This window comes from Molothrus ater, chromosome 2 (genome assembly GCF_012460135.2).
Source record: "Molothrus ater isolate BHLD 08-10-18 breed brown headed cowbird chromosome 2, BPBGC_Mater_1.1, whole genome shotgun sequence".
Taxonomy (NCBI): domain Eukaryota; kingdom Metazoa; phylum Chordata; class Aves; order Passeriformes; family Icteridae; genus Molothrus; species Molothrus ater.
This window is the reverse complement of record NC_050479.2, coordinates 37525013-37549607: the sequence shown is the minus strand read 5'-3', so window position 1 is coordinate 37549607 and position 24595 is coordinate 37525013.

Below are 24595 nucleotides of genomic sequence, written 5' to 3'. Positions count from 1 at the left end.
ATATGTCAAATAAAGCATATCTCACTGTAATCTTTCTCTTTTTTTCCTCTTTCTCTCTCTCCACCCCCACATGTTTTTGGTGGGGATTTTTTGCCACATTTAGGGAAATTCCAGCTGATCATCATGGAAATGAATCTGTTACATGCCACTTATGACACACCTAAAACTCTAAAGGAGAAACAAGCATTTGGATACCCTTAAATATTTATCTAGATCTATTAAATAAAATGCTGAATGGCTGAAAACATTTGAATTTTTCTGATTCTTTCTGTTCTAAAGATTTTTTTATTGTAGAAGTATCTTTCCTAATCATACCATCAAGAAAAAAATATTTTTTACATTTCAGATATGATGTGACATTTGTCCAAAAGACAATTAATAGGGTTTTTTTTGGGGGAAGTTGTTTTTTAGTTAATAGAAAATAGGTAATACCATGTGTTTTGGTGCCTATTAGGATCATAAGAATTAAAATAAATGGATTTTTAAACTTTTTGTTTGTAAGAAATCCTAAAATAATTTAATGTAAATCCTTTCAAATCTCCAAGTAACATCTCAGTATATTATCCCAGGAGAGGGAGTTCTTTAAACTCTTTCCAGTTCTTAATAGAATCCATATTAAATCATTTTAGCCAGATAGAAATTCCATTTGGGGGTTTGGAAAAAAGTTATATATTAGGAAATAAAGCAAGCCTGCTGATGTTAATGAAAGAATGGCATATCATAAAGCTTAGCAACACGATGCTGGATGATAATTCAGTTGCTGGAATAATGGAATCTATATCAATTGAGCATGACAGAATCTCCTATTCAGTAATTGTTCAAGTGCTAAGAAGAACAAATAGTCTAGCTAAAAGCACAAGAGCAGAATCTCAGTATTATTATACAGACCTTCCTATTAAATCAAATTATAAAGGGTCAGTAACTACTTTAAAGAACATTTAAAGAAGACAAACAGAATACTTAATAATAATCATCATTATTGTTCAAAGTGGGGACAGGGCTCTTTTTACTTAAAGAATAGCTTTATTTGCTGAAAATGATTAGTCACTACAGCTCATATTTTTATCTTTCCTATTGAAAATAAGGATGTTACATTAGTTGAATGAAAAATTTAGCAAAACAAGGTTTTTTAAAATAAAATAAGGATGACATATTTGGTTGTGAGCTTGTTTTGCATGTGATGTACAGTCATTTTTATTTTCACTATGATTTCACTGAAAAAATAATTTTCATATTGGATTGTTTCTTTTTTATTTTCTTGGAAGATTTTTATATTAGACTTTAATTCCACAGTTTTGTAGCTTTTAAATGTATATTACTCTTAGCTTTCAAGAATGGTACCTAACAAAAGCATACATAGTCACTCCCCATTCAGGAGTAGCTCATGACTGACCTTGGATTTGTTTTTTCTATAGAATATTTGAAAGGGCACTTATTACAAATAAAAAAACCCATCCCAAAACTAAAAATAAAAGGAAAATACATACTTCCTATTATGTGGCCTGTAAGTTTGAACTCCTACATTTTTCATTGAGGAATGATTCAATGGGACATATACTAGTTTACTTTCTTTTCTCTGCTCTATTTCAGCAGGAGTCTTGATAAGAATCTTGCAAGCCTTAAAACCATCACCTCTGCCATATCATTCTGACATTGAGTATGTCCTAATAAAGAAATTATTTTAACACGGAGAATGCAATGATGGTACAATTGATGCCTCAGTCAGAACCACTGTTCAGGTTAGAATTCACAGCATCTTAGGCATCACTAATTCAAAGTTGTTCCTTAAATTCTCTGAGTTTTGGGAAATTATTAACTTTGTCTTAATTATATATTAGTAACTTCATGCTACGTGTTTTCTTGTGCATATTCAAGCTCGACAACACAACTCTGGTTGCAATGAGGTTGCTTGTCAAAATTGGTAAATCCACTGAACATGGGTCCTTTACTTCTTTTGGGGGATATTCTTCTTGGGAAAGATAATTTTCTCTTCATATGTGTATGACTTTAGGATTAATCCATTGCTGCCTGCCTGCTACTGGACTTGGAAGGCCAACATTGCTCACAGCTCAAGGAGAACAGGAGGAAACCTGAATCTTGCTAAGTACAAGATAAATGAGTTGACCTTCAGAAAATTTGGCAGTGATTGTTACTGAGATCAAGTAAAATGGGCTTAAGAAGAACTGTCAAACATAGAGTGGGTGAGAAATGATAGCATGAAGGGTGACATTGTTTCACTAGTCAACCTCTTGCTTGGAGTTAATTTTTGATTACCACTTCAACATGGCCTTTTCTTATAATATGCAGAACTATTATAACTCTAAATTGTACAGAACGATCAATGAAATATATATTTCATTGGAGATTTGAAACTACAGGTGAGATGTTATTAAGAAAATACATATGAAGACCCCTACAAACTCCTAGACCACCTATTGTGTACGTTATTTTCCTTTGCTGCAATTCTATCAGTTAGAAATCTCACAGTTTGGAAACAACAACAAAAAAAAGATTTGATGGGAGAGTAAAAGAGGAAGAGGACAGGGTTTTTTATTTGTTTGGTTTGGTTTGCAGGGCTTTACTATCTCGAGAGAATAACTAGGATCACAGTTGTGATTACAGATTTTGGGAATGTTTTTATACACTTAAAATCATGTGTTTATGATAAAAAAAAATTTTAGAATTCAAAATTAAAGCAAAATTTCATTTAACTGTGAAAATTTGAGGAATGAAACAATATATACTTTATGAAACAAAAGCAGAGATTGGGGTTTTCTTTTAACTCCTAACCACTGACTGTCATTTCTGTGATATTTCAATTCTTGCTCTTATTCTGATTAACAAAAACTAAGAAGAAATATAAAAAAATATTATTAGAATTTTCCTCAAATTGTACAAAAATACCTGTTATTTTTGAAATAAAAAAAGCAAGCATTTCATATCTAGAACTATCTTTATATGGAATATGTAAGTGAACCTACATGAAATATTTCAACTATATCTTATAAATAAAAAATCTATCACTAATAGGCAGAAACATATGTTGAATGAAACCTTCAAAATATTAAATGTTGAAATTTGATATTTGACATTAGCATACGATCACAAGATCATTCACATGTGAATGGACTTTGAGATCTCCTCAGTTCAAACTTGTGTACAAAAAGGATCAGCTGTGAGATCAAACCAGGCTGCTCAGGGATTTTTTGAAATATATAATGAGAAACTCTGGGAATGAAGACTGCTCAGCCTCTCTAGGCAGATCTGTCCCACTGCCTGACTTTCTCACCGTGGTAAAACTCACTTCAGATCATGGCCATTGTCTTTTCTTGTCCCACTTGCTCCAGTTCATGCTCCTCTGTGAGAAGCACAGCTCTGTTCTCCTTTTTCAGAGCCTCTTAGGTGTTCCTGAAGCCGTTTCTAGTCCTGTTTGGACAAGTTTCTCTTTCCCAGTTTTCCTCATGGATCTCAGAACAATTTTCTCCGACTATCTTAAGATAAAATTTCCTAAGGGAAAAGACCTCTTAATGAAAATCTCAGTTCAAAACTTTAACATTACCTTGGCCAGTATATAAACAATCTCCTGTGAAGCAGCCTATTTAGGCTTATCAAAGTTTTAAATAAGATACAGATATTTAGCAAAATCTATTGTGAACTTCTCTTAGTGTAAGATGATTTATGACCAGGGAGAAGGGAGAACTGTTTTTAGTCTTGCAGGTTGCTCCTCCAACACCTGGATATACTGTGACTTTGCACCTTATTCCACACGCAACTGCCCATGGAAGTGATGTTTAGACATTTATTAAACTTGAACCAGATTGTTTATTATTCTACATGGTTTAAATTTTTGCAACAAACATAAAAATACATGCAGGTCTGCTTAGTACACTATACTGAGCAACAGTGAAGACAATTAACAGAAGCTGTGAGAGAATGGCTCACTCAAATTTTCAGTCGTCTCCTCACCACTATACACAATTTTTGAGGAATGTAGATGACAGTCTGATTTCACACATTTGGCAGTTGGAGGGCTCATATCTTTGTTCTTGGCTTCTATGCCATATAGAAAAATAAATCAGTGAAGACCTGTTCCTGTATTATGGAATTTGCTGAATGTCATATTGAAAAATACTTTCTTTTGCTTTTGCTTTGAGATTGATTGTTCGTTTATGCACACTAGTTTTTAACTGGCAGTAAATTCACTGGCAGGATATGTCCAAGTGTGTTTAGTCTGAGGCACTGGAAGAAGTTCAACACCACAATATCATATAAAAACCTTTCCTTTTCTTCTATTAATCAAAAGACAAAATAATTTCTCAGCAATAAGTGGCAACAGGAAACGCACACGTTGGACAATAACTCTCTCACTATCTTTCTTAATTTCTTTGTTAATATACCTTTTTAATCGACCAGACACATTTTCTGTAACTGATCACTACATATATCTATGCACAGATCATTCCAAGGAAAGTATAACATTTTTTTCAGTTGTATCACACGAATTCAATTCCATTTCATGTTTTACACAAGGAATTGTAAAATATCTCAAAATTCAATACATGAACACTTTAATGCTCAGCCTTAATTTCCGTATCTCTTCAAAATAAACGATAAATGTTTCTCTCTTCACAAGAGCGCCAGACAATTCAAAATAGAAAAATCTATATAGTGACCTAATTTAAAGTTTAAACTTTCAAGGGTCATAAAGGGTAGTGTGGTCAAAGCTGTAGAAGTCTAGAGAAGAAAGGATTTATTATGTTTGTATAACTGTGAAGTACTTGCATACTTATAAGTGGGGAAAGCAGAATTATTATAATTAATTTATTTATCTGGTGATTTATAATTTAGCTTTTGTTCTCATTTTGAATTATGTATGAGCCATGACAATTTAGAAAAAAAAATGTTTATTTGTAACTTTGCTAATTTTAACCAAGAGTTCCTTCAGTTGCTGGTAGCTGCATTTGTTTATGAAGTAGGAAAATAACTCTGTAGAAAAACGTTCCAAATGTATTTCATTATTACTTTTTCTTAGTATAAAAAGGTTTATTTTGAGAGTGATTTTACATTGTCAGATCTGTTCAATGAGAATGGAATTATTACCTGACAGTGACAATCTTGTCATCAAACCACACAGGGCTTTTCAAATCCCTAGCAAGGAGCAGCTTCCTTCGTTATTAGATATTTTAAATCACAAAAGTGACTTTTTACAATTAATGAAGAACATATTGCCTTTAGTGCATAAAATGAAACATTCCTGAACACCCTTTGGCTTGTTATATTTCATATTTTCACAGTGATATTCTGCACTGATGGCTTCTGAAGCCTTTTTTTCTTGGTCTGCAGATTTAATAACATTTAACAATAAGAATCAAAAAGTGTATTGAAAGTATGAAAATTAGATATAATTTAGGTATGGTTTATGAGCTATTTATAATTAGAACATTTATTTACTCCATCTGAATAAAATATACAAAAGTATCAGTGCTTAAAAAATGTGAATTTATGGTTTTATGGAGGCTTTTTGTTTAATTTAATTTTATATCTAAGCTTACACACCTATTCAGCAACATGCTAAAGTTTGGGTTTAAAACTAAATGTTTGATAAATCTCATTCAAGTCAATCCCAAATTTGCTGTGCTTTCTCACTAATTATACCTTAGACCTCAAAGCAGTTATGTCAGCTTGACAAGTGCTGTGTGACATTATAAGCTGCTAAAATTACTGTAAAACATTTCATTTAAAAATAAGCATTATCATGATGGATAAAATTACATCCCAGAGCTTCCGCATTTGAATGCTCAGGTAGGTCATGTGAATAGTGAATTAACAATGTTTGGCACTGTTACAAATTGCTAAAGTTGGCTCAATAAAGCAAGCCTAGTCTCAGAAGACTTGGACAGTACTAAAAGAACAGGCAAAAATTCTGGATGAAATTTAAGGTTGATAAATCTACATATGGAAACACACTTATAATGATGATTTCTAAATTAGTTGTTCCTGCTCAGAAAAGAAATCTTAACAATACTGTGAATACAAGAGAGAATATAGCATATTAGAATTTACCAAGGGAGCAGTAGAAAACAAAGCAGGAAGTTGATAATGCCAATAAATGACAGCATTTGCCTTGGGGAAGGTGAGGAAACCAAGGGTGTGAGCTACTGAAACAGGTGAAGGCCATTGCACCCAGAGCTTGAGTGTTCTTCCTGTCCCTCCTTCTATAAATAGAAGAGCAGATGGACTCCTAGTGGCAGGGTCGTGGTCTAGAAGTTTTGTACTGAAGTACTTCAGCTGTTCTGACGTTCTTGTGCCTACTGGTGACTCAAAATGAGAGTTTGAATATGAAGGAAAATGTCAACCAAAATTGCACATCATTTTAGATTAGATTAACCTCTAAGGACAGTTTTGGTAGTATATATGTTTTTGTTATAAAAATGCAGAGGAAGTACCTTCTTTTCTATCAGAGATATTTTCAGATTCCAGTTTGAACAAAGAGCTTTTTTGACTGATGTTTTGGGAAAGAAAGTCCTTTTGCATGAATTTATTGCTTTGAAAAACAGCTTGAAAGGATACATGAGCAGTCTACCAGGGATGGGATCAGTCAGACTGGTTTGAATGTATTTCTAGTGATTTTGGGGACTTTGTATTGTATCAGAAGCAGATAAAGGTGATGGACCCAGATAAAAGAATCTATCCTTTTCCTGTTCTCATGGGTCAGTCAAAGGGAGGTCTTAGCAGGATTGCAGCTGGCAAAAAAGCAACAACATTCATTTTATGCTCTAACGTTGCTTTGATTGTCAGACTAGTCAAAGGCTCTTTTTGTGACACTCAAGGCCCACAACAGAGCATGTGGAAAAGTGGCATTCCCCAGGTCTCATTTGGGATAGATGTCTACAGTAGCAAAAGCAGAGAAACGTATTCAGCTCTCTTTCAGAGCATTTTCCCACCAGTGCCTGAGTCAATCCTTAAAGTTTGCTGTTATTTGGTGTTGTAACATTATGGAGGGGACCATCAAAATGATCTTATAATGTGGTGGTTTTTTTTCTTTCCTTATGTAACAGTTTTTCCTCTCCATTTTTAGTTTGTTTCCAAATTAATTTTTCAATGTATTAATTGTATTTTATTAGTCTTTCATCTAACAAAAAGGGAGAAATAGACATAGCTTCCAGAAGTTACAAAAAGCTTAATTAGACATGGTGCTGATAAGTGGATAACAGCACTATGTGGATTTATGTTTTACTTGGTATTTTGCTCTAGAGACAGGATGTTCTGAAAGCATGAAAGTTTCACAAGAAAGCACTGTGCAAGAATTGCACTGGAAGAAGGCTAAAGTGCATTGGCATTTTCTTTTATATTTTTAATTAGGAGTCCTACTTGGTTTTTTTTGGTTTTTTTTTTTTTTTTGTTTAGTTTAGTTTAGTTTTGTTTTTAAATCCAGAGAGTCCATGAGATTATTAGTTGGAAAAGTCATTGCAGAATATTGCAAATATCACTTTCTGGGTTTTGCTGAATGTGAATGATTTTGTCTGTTTGGCTTTGGTGTATTAAGGACAAGTGATAAAGTTGAAAATAGAAGTAGAACTGCAGTGTACATTTCAAATTAAGAACAGATTGAGGACTATGACTGCTTTTTCAGAATCACAGAGCTTTTTCCTGTAGTTTTTTTTTTCCAGTTGATTAATTTTTTTGAAATATGTTGTTAAATTCTTAGCATCTGTTTCTTTTGCAGCAACTCATTACCTTTCCAATGTTCTAAATATGACATTTGTTTTTGCATTTTCTAATTTTGAGGTTTTAAATGGAGGCTTTGGTATCACCCGAGGAGAACCACTGAAACCAATTTTGTGTCTTATTATATTCTACCTAACTGAACCACAATGATTTGTGCATTCACTGCAATTAAAAAAAAAAAAAAAACAACCATAATTACAAGGGAATAAATCTTAAGTTTTTCCAAGTCTCTGCTTCTCAGCTGGACTGGAACTGCTTCCATCAAAAATCCCATAAATTGAAGAAGATTTAATATTAGTTTCTTGGATCAAGCACATATCTAAAAGTTAATTTATCTGGTTTAAAAAATGTCCTGGTGTGTCTCCTTTTCCTTTTTGCTTCTATTTTTTTAAATTGTTATTCCTTCCTGATGATCAGGGTATAATTTTATTTACTGTTTAAAGAAATATGTTGTGTAAGCAACAGTTGTTTAGATTTCAGATGCTTTCTGCAACATTCTCTAACTGATCTATTAATTGTGAGATTTTTGCTGTATTGAAGTTCTTTGCAACTTAATAAAAATTCAATTTCTATTCAGAATAAAAAATTTTACCTCCACTGTACAACTAATAATTTTATAGACAACTGATAGCTGCCTGCAAGAAATAATCCAAGCTCACCCTTCATACTGGTTTACAAGTTTACTCAATTCTGCAAGACTTAAGGTCAAGATCCTTTCTACACCAGACTTACCAGAGTACATCTCCCATTGTGTACAGTAATAATTCAGGGCAGGCTGTTTCAAAGCAGAGGAAATCTGGTTCATAAATTGAACAAGGAAGTCAGTTAATAGAAAAAAATACCAGAACTAGAAGACAATGGAAAATGTCAGGGATTGACTGCCTGCTTCTATAAAGCATCTTTGAGTTTTCAGAGAACATTTAATCCCTGGTTTTAACTAAATACACAAATATGCCAAAACTGCCAGCTCACAACTTTAAATATAGGGTACCATAATTAAAATATTTTTGACAAATTAAAATGTGCACATAATGTCCATTTGGCTATAAAAATAAACTTTTTTTGATGTTTTCTAGTCTATTTCTTAAATTTCTATCATTACTTGTTCAATTTCACAAATTAGGTAACTTAATAACATGGTAGACCATATTTTCTAGTGCTATGCATTGTTATCACTGTTATCATATGTATTGTTAACTTTCTTGAGTTACAGAATCATCTGAATATTTCACAAGGAAAAAACCTCATAGGTTCTCAATTTCCTGTCTAAAGCAGAGTGAAAAAAATCAGGAAACTTAACATGTGGAAGTATACGCTAGCTGTTGGAAAAAGCTCCCAGACTATCTAAACAGAAGTCCCAGTGGGATTTCAATAACAGTCTTCTCTATAGTTAAACAATTTAATGGATTTGGCAGCTTAACAAAATAGGTTGCTTTCTGATAGTCATTTTGATGATTTTGAGGTAATTTTTTGGTTTTTTAAGTCCACAATGCAGCTCACGCTCTCCTCACATAGAGGGCAGTTTATACCTCTTTATAGCAGATCCATATGCTGCTTGAATCAACCTTTCCCCAGACAGACAAAACTGACTAATGTCCAAAACATTATAATTACATTTGTAGCTGTAGCTGAGAAGGGCCAGCACATATTAATTTGTCATTTTGTGCATATTTATCAATGAGATTTTGCACAGTTGCCATACTTAGGCTGTTAAAAACCAAAGCAGCTAGTGCTGCTGAAATTAAATGGTCTTCAGTAGTTTTATTATAAGTGTACACATATTTTTATTAATAGTCTATTATATATGTTATGGTGTGAGTGTTTCTAAAAGAGAGCAGGTTTTGAAAAGCTTATAAAAAATTCATCACTGTGTGATCAAGGAATTATTTTCCTTTTCTTTGTTGCATTACAGTTCTAGCATATCCTTAATAAAACTGTATCATTGGTGGAACTGGTACAACAGCAGCTGGTAGTTACCATGACAATCATAATTTAAAAATATTTTTTGGCAATAATCTTTCTGATACTTTATTTACTGAAGTAAATGTATTCAATATCAGGCAGGCCTATAGTTTAATAAACATTTTCATATTTCTTTGCAATGGATTACATCTAGAAAAATAGAGGAAGCATGCATGTTAGACTATCTTCATCTTTGTGACAATTCTTACTTGATGAGAATTAGTTGGTACCCATTTATAGAATGAATGTGCCTATGGGGAAAAAATGAAATATAAATATTAAAGGTCCTACTATGCTTTACCTAGATACAATATGTCCTCACTGCATTTTATCACATTTACTTTTACATACCAAAAGGGTACCTTGTCTTGAAAGTGTTGTTAGGGAATGCATAAAGATTTTTAAAAGGCAAAAAAATGTTATCTATATGATCCAGATTGTTGCATATGAATTTCTTTTTCACAGTACAATGTGCTTCTCCATTTTATCTCACCCAAAATAGTTCCTGACTAAAATACAAATTCAGTAAATATTAGAAAATGTTTATTTACAAACCAGGTGAACTATTTTTTGTCTTTTTTTTTTGTTGCTCTTTATGAGTGTCACAATGTTGACAAGAAGATACTTTAGAGAAGGAAAAAATGAAAGCATCCATGTTCTCATTTCCTCAAAAGTTCTCAGTGAAGATTCTAGTGGAACAAATTGTGGGTTTGTCTATTTAAATTAGCTGTGTGTATTGAATAAAAAATCCCCTTGTTCAATCAGTAGTGGTCAGTAAATCACAGGACATGCTTTTCATGGTTCTACATTTTAAGTATGCTGCCAGGTGGGTGCAATTTTATTATGTAAATATTTTTCTCCATAAAAAAAAATAAAAAGCCCCACTGATTTTAGATAATGTTTTTATTAAAAGAAATCTTGGCATACATGGATACATTAAACTTCTTTGAAAATATTATTTGAAATTATCAGGTGAATATTTTATGTTGTCAGATTACAATACCTGGAAACCTCTCCAATTGTGCTGTAGCTTTGAGAGTGAGTGGCAGATACTGTGTGATGAGTGACCTAATCAAGAGACTTCGGTGCTTCCAAATTGTTTGGAAGACTAAGATAAAGTATGACAACATTTGCAGGTTGAGTGTAGTTTTCATAATTTTTTTTTCACAAGTTTTGCCAAAAAAAGAGGTATAACTCTCCACTGCTAAAATAATTCATAACTTTTGATCAAATGACACATTGAATTACTTTTCATTTATTCACTACTAGGAAGGGTATGTTTTTCTTGTATAGGTTCTCAACATTGTTCCAGATAAATGACCTTTAGGCAGTATATAGGTTCATTATAACTGTTCAAGTCTCTCAGCACGGCATACCATACCATACCCCTCAATATTCACACTGAAAGTTAAAAATCTTGAACAGTAATTGCACTGAGGGATAGGCCCAAGTACAGGTATTGCTCATGACACTTCTTTCTAAATGAAGAAGGTTCATCTTTAGATTTTTCTGGAGGATCAGGATTCTATTTAAGTTCTCACATAGCCTCCAATTATGAGGAGGAGATTTTGAAAATTATTGTGAACACATTTAGTTGCCTTTTTGCACATGCTGAATTCATACTTGCTAAGACTCATTTAAGATTTTCCTGCAGTCTGTGTCTGGTACTACCAACAACAAAGGAAAGGAGTACAGTATGCAAGTACTAAAATAAAGTAGGATTGAAGTGATCTCTGAGATCTTATCCACACTCCTGCTGAAAGTAGTTAGACTAAGTAGCTCAGGACCTTGCCCAGTCACATCCTACCTCCAAGGGTGAAAACTCCGTAGCCTCTCTGGGCAACCTATGCCAGTATTTCACCAATCTCTATGACTAAAAAATAGATTATAAATGGTAGATAGATTAGATAGATAGATAGATACATACATACATAATACATTTAGGGCCTCTATGTATGTATGATAGATAATACATCTAGGCCTCTGTTTCCATGTATGAAAGCAATATTTGGTCAAATATCATCTTAGAATTACTACAGTCTTACTATTCAAACGCTGTCTGAGAAGCTGACAGACTAGACTACTCCTTTGCATGCCTGCATGTGTTTTAGATGTGGCTCTAAATAACACATTGTGACTGCCATCTGGCATCTGACATTAAATGTACCCTGTAGCTTGAAACTTCTTATTTTATACTGATGTGCACTTTTTCTTTCACTATAGCCCAAGTATTCCTGAAGGAAATAGGTAGTACTCCACCCAGTGCAGAGTTGTAAAGACCTCATTCATGTTTGATCTGGGACACATGTATCGAAGATCTCAAGCAGCAACCAAAACCACCAAATGAACTGCTGATAAAAAAAAAAGAAAGAAAAAGAAGGAAAAAAATTATTCTAAACATGAAATAATACCTTATGTGATACAAAAAGTCTATTTCATACTTGATTAAACATTAATAAGTTATGGGTTTCAAAATTAAAACATTGGCTATCATGTACATGACAAGAAAATACAAGTGGAGCACGCTCTCAACCAGCAATACATATAGTTGGTGTTAATGCATGTGCAAATTTTATACAACCAAGGTAGCTGCCAGAAAAGTAGGTGAAAAAACAGGGTGAATGTTGCTCAGGAGGAGAGAAGACAGTATTGTAACCTTTCACATTAAGGACAAAATTTTTTATTGAATTTTCATATGTGTATAACGCAAACAGTAAAGGCAGCAATTAGGTGCCAAAAATACATTTTTCCATTTTTCCTTTCATGGAATACAAATATTTACAAAATAATCCTATTTTATCTACATACTGTGGATAATTTTATTATATTCACACTGGAGAAATGAAGAGAGGAACCCCATGAATTTCAGCAAGACCAAGTGCAAGTTCTGCACTAAGGGGGAACGATCCCATGGAAACCCATGCTGGGGGTCACCAGCATGGATAACAGGAGCTCCAGTGGCTAAGGAGGCCATGAGCAAAGAGTGTCCCCTTGCCACAAAGAGGTGTGGGGCTGCATTAGGAAACTTCTTGGGTCCAGAGAGGTGATCCTTCTCCTCTGCTCAGCACTGGTGGGACATCTGGAGTGTTGGGTCCAGATCAGGGCTCTCCAGTGCAAGAGAATATGGACTTACTGCTCAGAGAAGAACCATAAGGTTAGTGAAGGGTCACAAAGATGATGAGTGAACTGGAGCCTCTAGAGGAGGTGGTTGAAAGAGCTGACACTGTTCATTGTGGAAAAGGGCATGCTCAAGGGTCCCTATCAATATATATAAACAGGCAATATGGAAGTAAAGAAGACAGAAAGACTATTGTCCAAAGTGTCCAATAAAAGAAAAGGAAAAAGAGGGCAAACACTGAAGAACAGAAGTACTTTCCTCTTGACCAGTAGCAATGCTGTGTCCTGTCTGGAAGAATTTCAAGAACTAGGAGTGGACAAATTCCTGCAGATGCTTTTGGAGGCTTTAATCTGCTGAAATTAAAGCTCGAATCGAAGTATTCAATTTGCTTTCTTCTGTGGAAAAAACATCAAGTAAACTATTTGTATATTAACTGCTTGGAAAGTGACAGTAAAAAATATTTTCAACTCTCCACCATAGAGCACTTACATACTTTGGATTTTTTTTCTAGAATTATTTCCAAGAATGTAGATTCAACTAAACCTGGTTTGATTCTTTTCTACTCTTGGTCAACCATTTCAGAGAATACATTTAATGTGTCCAGCTCTGTACACTGTCATGATTTCAAGAAACTTTTCTTGTTGAGAAACTCTTGAAAACTTTCTATTTGAGGTTATAGCAGATTTTAAAAGATATTTAAAAGAAAATTTCTTTTTTGTAGCTAGCTTGTCCCTGCTCAATTTCATTGTCTTTTGCATGTACAAAATTTTCCATCACCTGTAGTGATGAATATTTCACAAAGTCAATCTGCTGGTTACACAGCTTCCTCTATACACCACACTGACACTGCTGAATTGTTTGATTGCACTTTTGAAGTGCAGCAAATGTATTTTCTAGAATCTTCTATGTCTGGAAAAATATAGACAGACGAAAAGAATTGCATGCTTCTTAAAATAGAGGATAGTTGGGGTTTTTTGTATTTTTACAGACAGGGACAACAGTGGTGGCTGACCAGGTGGAAAAAGTTAAATCTACCACACATTTCTGTTAAACTGAGAAGGATTGTAAAGTACACTGTTTCAAAATGACCAGAGAAGCAATATTTTAATACAGCTAATAGGACTGGCATTTACAATGGTCATAGAAGCACATAGAAGGTGACAGTGAACAGTCAATCTGAAGTCACCTACAGCCCATATCCCCCACCTACACTCTATATCTCCAGATGATATAGACGTTACAGAAAGTATCAGGATCTTTTTATGCATAGTACTGACACAAAATTATGGCTTAGGATCCAAAATAATTCCCTTCAGATGCTGAAGTTTATGTTCCTCCTGAAAATTTGATTTTGTTATGATGGTATTTTTCACGTAATATGAATGGCACACTAGCTAAAAAACTCATGTGAAGATCATAGGAAAACACGGGCTGGAAAGAATAATTGGGTTTTAGATGACTGTTGCTATCTAATTCATAAACTATTCTCTATACTTTTGTCATCACCTGTTTTTTGTTATTTTTCTTTTTGATCAGTAATAGGAATAGGGTTAAATAGTATGTATTTCTAGTAGATCTTCAGCAGACTCCTAGTAAACACTTCACCAAGATTTTTGTTCAAGTAAGAGCCTGTTATAGCTAAAATGACAATAGCTTTGCATCACTTTTGTCTTGGGTATAATTTAATGGAGTAAAAAGATATTCTGATAAAAAGTGACTCTTCAGTGTAAATTGCACCACACCAAATGATGCCAAGAACTTTAAAATTGCTTCAGGGCACCCACAGTGATTTCCAAACCTGTTTGCACTACCTGTGAAGTATTTAGAATATATCCTCAGAAAGGCTTTCAGTATTTATTTGAGATAAATTTCTGGTCCAGAAATACAGAAGATAAGCCTGATCATATCTTTCTTTATTTGTCAAAGCCAAAGTTGCTTCTACTCTGCATTTCAATCTCAGGCATGTTAAATAACTTTCTGCTGTGTAGAAATCAAACAAGAAAGATCAGAGATATTTGCCTTGACTTCTGAGGGGTCAGTGTACTATTTCCTTTTGGAAGAGAAATGAAAGGGTGAAGATTAATAATGCTTTCCTGAGTCTGCTTTTATGTACAATATACAAAACCTCCCTGATGATTGTGCTTTTGAGCAGAGGTATGAAATAATCAGAACAGACTTCAGAAATAATTTGTGTTCAAACTCTCATTGAGGTTCTCTTAAGTAAAGAAGCTTCTACAAAACACAATTCTATGGCCTAATGTACTGAGTCTATTTTTAATAACTATGTGCTTTTGTTATCTGTAAATAACCATAATGTACCAGATGGACATCAGTTAAAGCCCATATTGAGGGATATGGAATTGCACTTCTACATGTTTTTTGTGTCTTCTATAACTACAGTAGCTTTCCCAGATTAACAAAATAAGAGAATTGTCTTCTATGGATGTATGGCATTGATATTTATATCCAAATGTGATACTCTGCATAAGTGTATTCTGTATAAGAATATTACCCACAACTTGATGAATAGCAGATTTAACTTCTCAAATAATGAATTTGATTAGTCAAGTAAAAGCCTTACCTAAGAATTTGTGCATGAACTATAATATTAGAATGCTTTCTTTTTATTTACAGGGGATCAAGTTAAAATTTTTTCTCAAGTAGTTTTTAGGCTTACTAAATAATACTATTTTGATTGTGATTTTATGCTGGTACTTAAATAAAAAGAGTATATTTCTGGCAATTAGAATAGTTAATGTAAAATTAAATTTAAAATACTTAAATATTTTTGTACTAGGAAGCTGGTATTAAATATATGTTGATCTTAACAAGCAGCTAAATCACACAGGATGATTTATTCTTTCAGTCAAAAGAGACTGAATTCCAAATATGAAATGTTTCTCATGAAATCACAAAAGATCCACACCATAAGTTTTATTAAATTTTATTGTAAATTATATGAGGAATAAATGAATTTAAAAGTTTCATTTATTGACAATATATGTCTAAATATGCTTTTTTGTTCAAAATTATTTCTACTATAAAATTATAGTCCTAATCTATGCTATGTTGAATATATTTCATATTCACTAGCATATATTTAACATTTATTTTATGATAAGCTGGATACTTGGATAGTTGCAGCCACAATCAGAGGAAAAAAAAAAGTATCTTTTACTTGGTAGGGTTTCTTTGCAAACATCAGAAGAGAAATATGCTTCATATATCATTGAATTAACATGATTATACTTAAACTGTGTGTCCTGGCTTTAATTGACATTTTGCTTTACTCTAGAATCCCATTGCTACCATGTAGATCTTAGAATTACATTAAATGCAGGCATATGGATCTACTTAACATGGTTTCACACTAAATTTGTACAGTGCTTGATCTTCCCACTCTATAATGGCACTTTTTTGTTATCAACACATTCATGGCCTACAGCTGACTGCTTTCATAGCTTTTAATTAAAATTTCAGTAGAAACTGTCTATTGGTCGTTGTGTGAAACCAGTCATAAAGCAGAGGTTGTACAAACCCTGCAAAAGATGGATAACGTTTACATCACTTTTCCCACCTTTGTCTTCATGATGAAGAGAAGCTCATTCAAGATAATGACAGCAAACTGGGAGGTCTGGGAGGCAAATTCTATTTTGTCAAGCACCCTCAATTATGAAGGACTTACAAATAAATTTGCAAGCCAGAAGTCTTATCAATATTTTATTTGGTTTCACAGTCTTGATAGAGAATCTCTCCTACAGTTTGAGGACTCATTTTTATTCATGTGGTTCATTTTCTTTTAGATTGGCAGCTGACCTTCTATATCATATTGCATCTTTGGATATTAAATTTTCTCTAAAAGGTATGTTTTCAGAATGCCTGGAATCTACACACACATTTCCACTCATTAATTTGAAGAATGTTAATTTTTCTCACACTCTGTAATTCATTTCCATGATTTTCTTTACCTTCTATACATGTTTGACCACTGATCAGTCAGTTTCTGAGTCTCTTGTCACGAGCAGTTCTTCTGCTTCATTGACTAAGTAAATGAGACTGAAATTGTCTCCTCTTCCAATTCATAAACACAGTTAAAACACCCACAACAAACTTGAAATAATTAAAGAAAAATCTTAATGCAATGTCTTTTTTAAGTACATTTTTTTATTCCGTTATGGAAAGGAAAAAAAAAAACAAACAAAACCAACCAAACAAAAACAAACACAAGAACACAACAGCAAGAAAACCTAAATCTGACAATTGCTTTGACATTCAGACTTTCAGATTCATACTACTGTCTTTCCTTCCCTCTCCTTAGACTGAAAATACCTTTCTGCTTTCTAGATCCTTTCACCTTTTCTTCCAGAAATAGTCTTTGCTGCCTTTCCTCTGCTATGTTACTCTCCTTGCATGTCCTTTCACCTCTAACAATATTTTTTTAGTTTTTTTTCTCTTTCTGCTCTGAATTTATTTGTCATTAATGTAGTTGTTGGTTTTGTGTTACTGGCAATAGACTGATTTTGTTTAAAGTTCTTTTACTGCTTATGGAATCTAGCTTTATTCTTTGTAGTAAAAGAAGTGGTTGTCAAGAAAGAAGTCAATATCATCTGATGAATTCCTTATAAAAGTTGGAATATTTTTTAAAAGACTTCAAAAAGAGGGTCGTATAAACTGAAGAGATTTCAGTAAAATGCTCAAAACTTTGACTATCATATTTAAACCAAAAGCTAATCATGTTATATTAAATCAAAGTAAATAATGTACATGTTAATAAGACAATTTAATCTTACTATTAATTTTTAAATATATGAGATTATATGCCATATGAATATAAATATATTATGTAAATGACATTATTTCACCAATTTTAATTGAATAAAACAGAAGTGTGATTTAATTTTATTTTTCCAACAAAAAAGCATGGTTTATTCTTTTGAATTTATCAAACAAGAACCCAGCTCAAGGATATCTAGCACTGAATGCCAAACAGCATGTGGCAGTGAGTACAGAATGACTGGTAAAGCAAGATGTAGAGAGATCATTACACTAAAAAGGTCACATGGTATTTAACTTGATGTTTTTCATCTTGGCATAGAAGATGAACTCTCAGTTACTTCATTCTACGCACCAGAAGAAACTTGAGTGCCGTAACTTTTAAATAGAAATCAATATTTAATTTCAATTCTTTTTTTATACACATTTCCTAAGATTTTAGTTGTTTCCAATTTTCAGGTAAGGAAATTATGAAAAATTATAGAAATGCATAAACCTCTCCTGGCACAAAAGCAGATCTCAATGTCCAGCATGAGGAATGAGAATATATTTATAGCAGGAGTTAAATAGAGTAAGTCCATCTGGGAGGACAGCGTGGGTGTGTGTAAAACATCTGAAAGCTTGAAGATTCAGGACAGACCAGGACTGTCACGGAAGGTTATTATCAAGATAAGCCTATTGTGTTTGTGAGTAAAAAGAGGCAACTGTACTGGCAACTCAAGTGGGATTTGAGGATTGCACATTTTGAATGGTTGGGGCTTTTTTTATCAGCTGCCTTCTATACACTACATATTTCAAAAGAGTGTGTTTTGTGGAAGGTGCTACAATGACTGCAAAGTGAGTACTTTGTCCATTCTCACAGAATACAGTCTAAAACAAGCATTTGCTGCTTGTTTTAGACATTCCTCAATTTACATTGAGAATGCAGACATTCCTCAAATTCCAAAGTATCACCAGTAATTGTGGTGGAGAAGACCAGAGAATAAAAAGGATGTCAGTAAAGTGTATTTGATAAAAAAGCAGTCAGGGACTGTTTTTCCACAGAAATTAAGCTATATTTTTCTTTCTATATTTTTTTAAATCTTTTTTTTAACTAAATTGCATGGTAGAGAGCAAGATTTTTTTTTAATGACTGTGAAAACAAAACATATCTCTTTAGGTCTTCAAATTGTATGTTCTGTTTACATTATTAACTCCTTAAGAATGTGTTTCCCAACTGAAACCTTTAACTTCCAGTTTAAACTAAAAATTGAGTACTATGTTGTCACATGTATAAACTTAAGTCTGAAATACTACAAAAATATATTTATTTATTTGTTTCAGTTGTAGACTTTGTAGTTAGTGTATGAGGTATTTTAAACTTGACATTTGCAGACAAAAGCATAACATTAACTGACAGTGTGCCCTTTATGATATGAAATGGGAACTGCAGGAAAAGACCAAAAGAAAATTGGTTTTGTGTAACAGACAGCCCATTACCAGCAACAGCTTTCATTTAATATATTTTGTGTGTGACCTGTTGTGGAAAATCGCTTTGTTCTCTGAAGCATCTGTGCTAGACTGCTGAGGAGAGATGGATTATTGTTTTATGCATTTTTTATTATTATTTTTTCATCCTAGGTGGGTATGGTGCCAAATGGCAAACTTTAGTAGCATATATGGGACAAATCTGGTCACTATGAATTTATTTTCTTCTCCTCCATCCTCTCAAAGAGTATCATCTAGTTCAAAATAAGCACTAAATTTTCCTCCATGTTAAACTATCACTTTTTTTTTTTTAAGATAACATAGCAAAGAAAAAGTTGCAGAAAAATAAACACAACACTTTCCCAGCTTTCTATGCGTTGCTATGTGACAGGTAATATGATAGCTTTATTAAATTCTCTTCTATATTGTATACTTCCAGGCCTCTGGTGACAAATGGATGTCAATGGGCTTGGCATAGTGGTTTTGGAGATTTCAGGATTTATCATACACTGGGTTTGAGGAAACAGCCATCCATCTGCTTCATTTTATGAAGTGTCGCTGCGAGCCCTGGAGCTAAATGGAGCCAAGTATTTTTCATACTTGTCACCTTCCAGCAGGAGACACTACAGGTGAGTGATGGGGGCAGCTCTGCCATGCAGCAGGAATGTCCAGTGATCACAGGCAAGCTGAGAAAGAGTATATTGACTGGGACACTTGTGGCAGCTCACCATCCAGACCTTTTGTGGAACTTGACCTGGGTTGGTGCTGCATGTAGCAGATCTACAGCAAACAGAATTGGCAAGTGTCCAGCAGGCTGATTGATACAGTATTTATTGTTTCTATGGGATTATTTGAGTTTTTTGAGATACGGGGTTTTTAGCATATTTTGGATTGTTCTTTTGGTTTTGGTTTGGTTTTGGGTTTCTATTTTTAAATTCCCCTAACAACCATTGCCTTTCTACCAGTTTTCTCTGAAAGGCAAATTGACTGGTTTGGTGTTTTTTTTTTTTTTTCCTGAGATGAAAACTTCAATTTGAAATTTTAATTACAGTTCTATGGGACATATGTATACACAACAAACTATGTCCAAAACTGGCTGAAGTACTCCATAGTCTACCCATTATGCATATTTCAGTTAGTCATTGGTGCTGACTGTCATGAAAATGGAATTAAATACAATTGGTTGTTTCGTCATTTAAGCATTGTTCTCATATGCTCACATAAGCCTTACTCTCCACAGAAAATGAATGATAATTTACATCAATGCACATTAATGCATCAGATTGCCATGGAAACATTTGCATAAACATTATCTGTGGCATCAGATGGTCATATGACAGTTGCACCCTGAATAATTATGTCTTTTAATAAACCAGTAATAAAGTTATCCAGACCTTTGCCCTTTTCATTTCATGAGCAGATTTGCAATTATAGGTGTTGTGTGCATACAAAGTATTTCCTGGTGGACAGTGAGGTTTTAGAAACAGTGTAAAAGGTCTGCATCATATTGAATGATAAGGATTTAAAATAATCTTTTTTTTCTTTAAAAAGTACATATGCAATTGTGGGATCTTAATCTATGCAAATGGTATCCAGAAGTCGCAGCCAAAGTTCTGTCATTCTCTTTCACTACTGTGGCATTAAAATTGTGTTAGAAAATATGTGTCCTTTGCACTTTCCCAGTTCAAGATTCTGCCTCCAAATTAATATTCATCTTAATGTTTAGGGGCTTAGCCATTGTAATTAATCATTTTGTAACTGTAGAAAGATACCTAATACCCCATCCCTATGCATTATTGAGATTATTTCCTTAGTGAAAGGAGCAGGTAAGAAATTAATTAAATCAAACACTTTGGGGTCTATTTTCTCATTGATGAACAGAGGATTTATATGCAAAACTCAGGTTAGCATTAATGTAAGTTTGTTGCATAAATCACTTAGGAATTGATAGAAGTAGTGAGACTTTTGGTGACCTCTTTAAACACTTTCGTCCATCCCTGCTGTTTAGCTCATCGTTATTATTAGTGAAGGAATACTATTAAAATGTTTTATGAGACAATACACCAAGTAATTATAGTCATGAACTGTAGCTGAAAGCTCAATATACAGGCAAACTATACAAACTTACAATAAATACAGGCACAAGCAACCTTTCAATGACATTATAGTTGGGAGTGGTTTCTTAAAAAAAAACACTGGTTAGTTTTTTGTGTTTTCCTCAGAAAGATGCTATCTTTTCATATTACCAAAGAGAGTAAAAAGCAATTAATCATCTAAAGAGTCTTGATATGTAGCCTTTTTCATATATTGAACTGCATAATTCGCAAGGTGAATCACAGTGAAAAGAAACCCTAGACTATTTTCTGCAGGTGTTGGAAACTTCTACTAACATCAAAGTCATTGCTGAGTGTGAGTTGTTTACTATTACACTTACTCCTTCTTTCTTTTTCTGAGGTGAAACCTCTGCCCTGGGTCATTATTTCTTGCTGTCTCCATTTAATAAGAGCTTTGTTCACTGTTCTCTAGGCTGATAGTTTACTCACTCTCAGGATTTTGCCCGATTATTTAGATTAGGATTGATAAAAGCACTATGTTTTCCTTTAGTACTGGCAATAACAATTAGAAATCCAACACAAATGAACAGTGTTTTCCCACTTATTTCATTTGTCTGCCTTTCCATTCTTTGAAGAAAAGTCTCCCTGATTTGCAGTGATATTTCTAATGGGCTTTGTGGAAAAGCCATCTTTACTTACACATCTGGGCATGCCTGTATCAAGGGTTGGGCCATATTCCTCACATTCTCACCAATGAACACATTTTGTCAAGTTTACAGTTCTACTTTGAATCTTGAGGAAGTATATCTTTGTGTTTTAAAAAACTGCTTTATGAGACATTAACTGCTTTGATAATCAGATGTGAGTTTTTATGGTTTTTCATCTGCAGTAAATCAGCTTACTCAGCTACCGTCTTCATAATGTAATTATTTAAAAATATTGCTTTTTTTTAAAGGCTAAAGTTAAATATATAGGTCTGTGAGTAACTGACTATCAAAGGTACATTTTTCAATGTTCTTCAACCAGTTCCTTGACTACACATCTGATATATTATAAGCAATGCTATTCAGAAATTCAGAATAAACCTCATGCTTTTATGTCATTTTAAACAGAAAACCTGTCTCCAGTTCACTCTTTTTTTTTCTTTCTTTCTTTTTTTTCTCATAAAGCAGGTGAAAAATAAAGACTGATACTGTAGAGGGTCTTTTCATTAGCAGGAGTTGTTAATGCATAGAAGGGCATTGTATAGCTAACATTATTTTAGGAAGGAAATGTTCCATCTTTGCTCTTTATTGAGATAGTTTTGTGCTTTGTAAACATTATTTATTTGAATATAAGCTGGTAGCCAGGGGAAGAATCTGCACAAGGAAAACTTACCTATTAGAACTTTTTCCTATTTCCCATGCCATTATAGGGTTATTCCCCAGTCTATAATCATGATCTTCAATGTGGCTCCTTCTCTTGATGCACAGATGAAGAATAGCTACTTAAACAATTCTGAAACTAGCACCACTCAGCTCCTCTGGCTTATTGCTGCATATGCATTTTATGTCAGAAATTCACTCACAAATAATTAATTTCTTGCCACCAGTAGTTTCATCTCCTGATTGCTAGCTGTATATTTTCATGATATTTAAAAAACAAGGATCATTCTTTAATGAAAATGCACAAATGAGGTATCATAAGCTATTAAAACAAAAATTATTATTATGCAAAATGAAACAAATTACTTAGTATTGGAGGTGCACAGTTTTGAAACCTGAATTGCTTGGGGGCTTGTGGGAATGCAGCAATGAATGCAAAATGTGAAAGCAGAAAAAAAAACCCTAGCATTTTTGAAAGATGGATGACAGTAATTATCATGAGCAATGACTAACTATTGGTCTCCACTTTGTCTCCCCATATTTCTTTCTCTTTTCTTTTCCTTTTGTGAAGCATTAACTCCAGGCAGTCAGTTATAAAATGTTAGCATCTTTCAATAGCCTAAAAGACAGTCTTCACTAATGCTCTTAAAACTTACTCTATCTTCTACATATCAGAGAACATATATGAATATGTAATTTATCACATTGATAGTAGCTTGTACTTTAATTACCACCCAGTAAAGCATAGCTTACAAATTTTTTTTGTCATATATTAGAATTGTTTTAACCATTAACTTTAGCTGAGTTCTATTGCTCATTCAAAATAAATGTTTGCATAAACACACGTAAATGCTGAACAACTTTGACCCTAAGTGATAAAGTCTACATTGCTGTGTTTGTTCTTGTCCTAGTCTATCTATCTATATCTATGAAAACAACTTAAATTCATCCTTTAATTAAAAAAAGAACAGTTAAAAATTAGTTGAAAAGGGGGCGTTTACTCAGAGGAATATGTAATGGAAATGTCTGTGGGCAATATTTATAATGAAAAAAGTCTAGCAACAACTGTTTCAGAATCCATTGCCAGCAAAACTTCTAACTTCTCTGAACCAGCTATGCACTGTAGTAAATGGAGGGGGATGAAGTTGGGAGTGGGAAAAAATATGGTGCAGAGAAGAGACAGAGTGGTAGCAAGAACCACTGACCAGAGAAGAACTTTGTGGAAGAGCAATAACTTAAAAAACAAACCCAAAACCAACACAACAGAAAAAAACCCCAAATCCAACAACAAACTGCAAAATTAATCAGCAATCCCCAATAGCATAAAACCAACCAACCAAAAAATATCCAAAAAACCCAAACAACCACTTTGTTCTTTTTCGTTCGGAGTCAAAGAGAAAACTCAGGGAGGACAGCCAAGATAGGAGTAATAGCAAGAAGAAAGAAGACGCCATGAGAAAGAGCAAGGGCTGGAAAGAAGGGAAGTAAGACCTCAGCAAACAAAAGGTATAAGAAAAAGCACCTAAATGGAGGAACACAGCACCAGAAGTGCATACAGAGAATATAACGGGAACAGATCAGCTCAGAAGAAATTAATCCCTTTCAAACCATGACACAGTTTAATGTAGGGAAGAATTTTCAGGAAAGTGGTGTGAAAAACATTTTTTTCCTTAGAAAGATATATAGGCTCTCTGGGAAAAAAAAAAAAAAAAACAAAACTAGGAGACTGAATTGAGAGATAGAAACAACATTAAGTACAGAACACACTTTGCTGTTAGATGGAAGACTGGATGTGGAGGAATGACGGGGAAAATCTGGTGTGAAATACAAGGGTAAAGGGAGACCGAGTAAAAGAATAAAAAAATAAATGCAAGTAAAATGGCATTTTCAAGGAGGGAGAAAACAAAATGAAGACAGAATTAGGAAAAGCATTTAAAATAATAAAAAGTACCAAAAGGAAGAAGACACAAACATAAACAGAGTAGGAAATGAACAGCAACACAAAAGTAAGAAAGTCGGAGAAAATGTACCTTCACGTACAGACTCATATCATCAAATATTTTAGAATACAGCAAACCCACAACTTACTGTGTTGGGCTTAGAAATGAGCAATTTAAGCCTATTGAAAG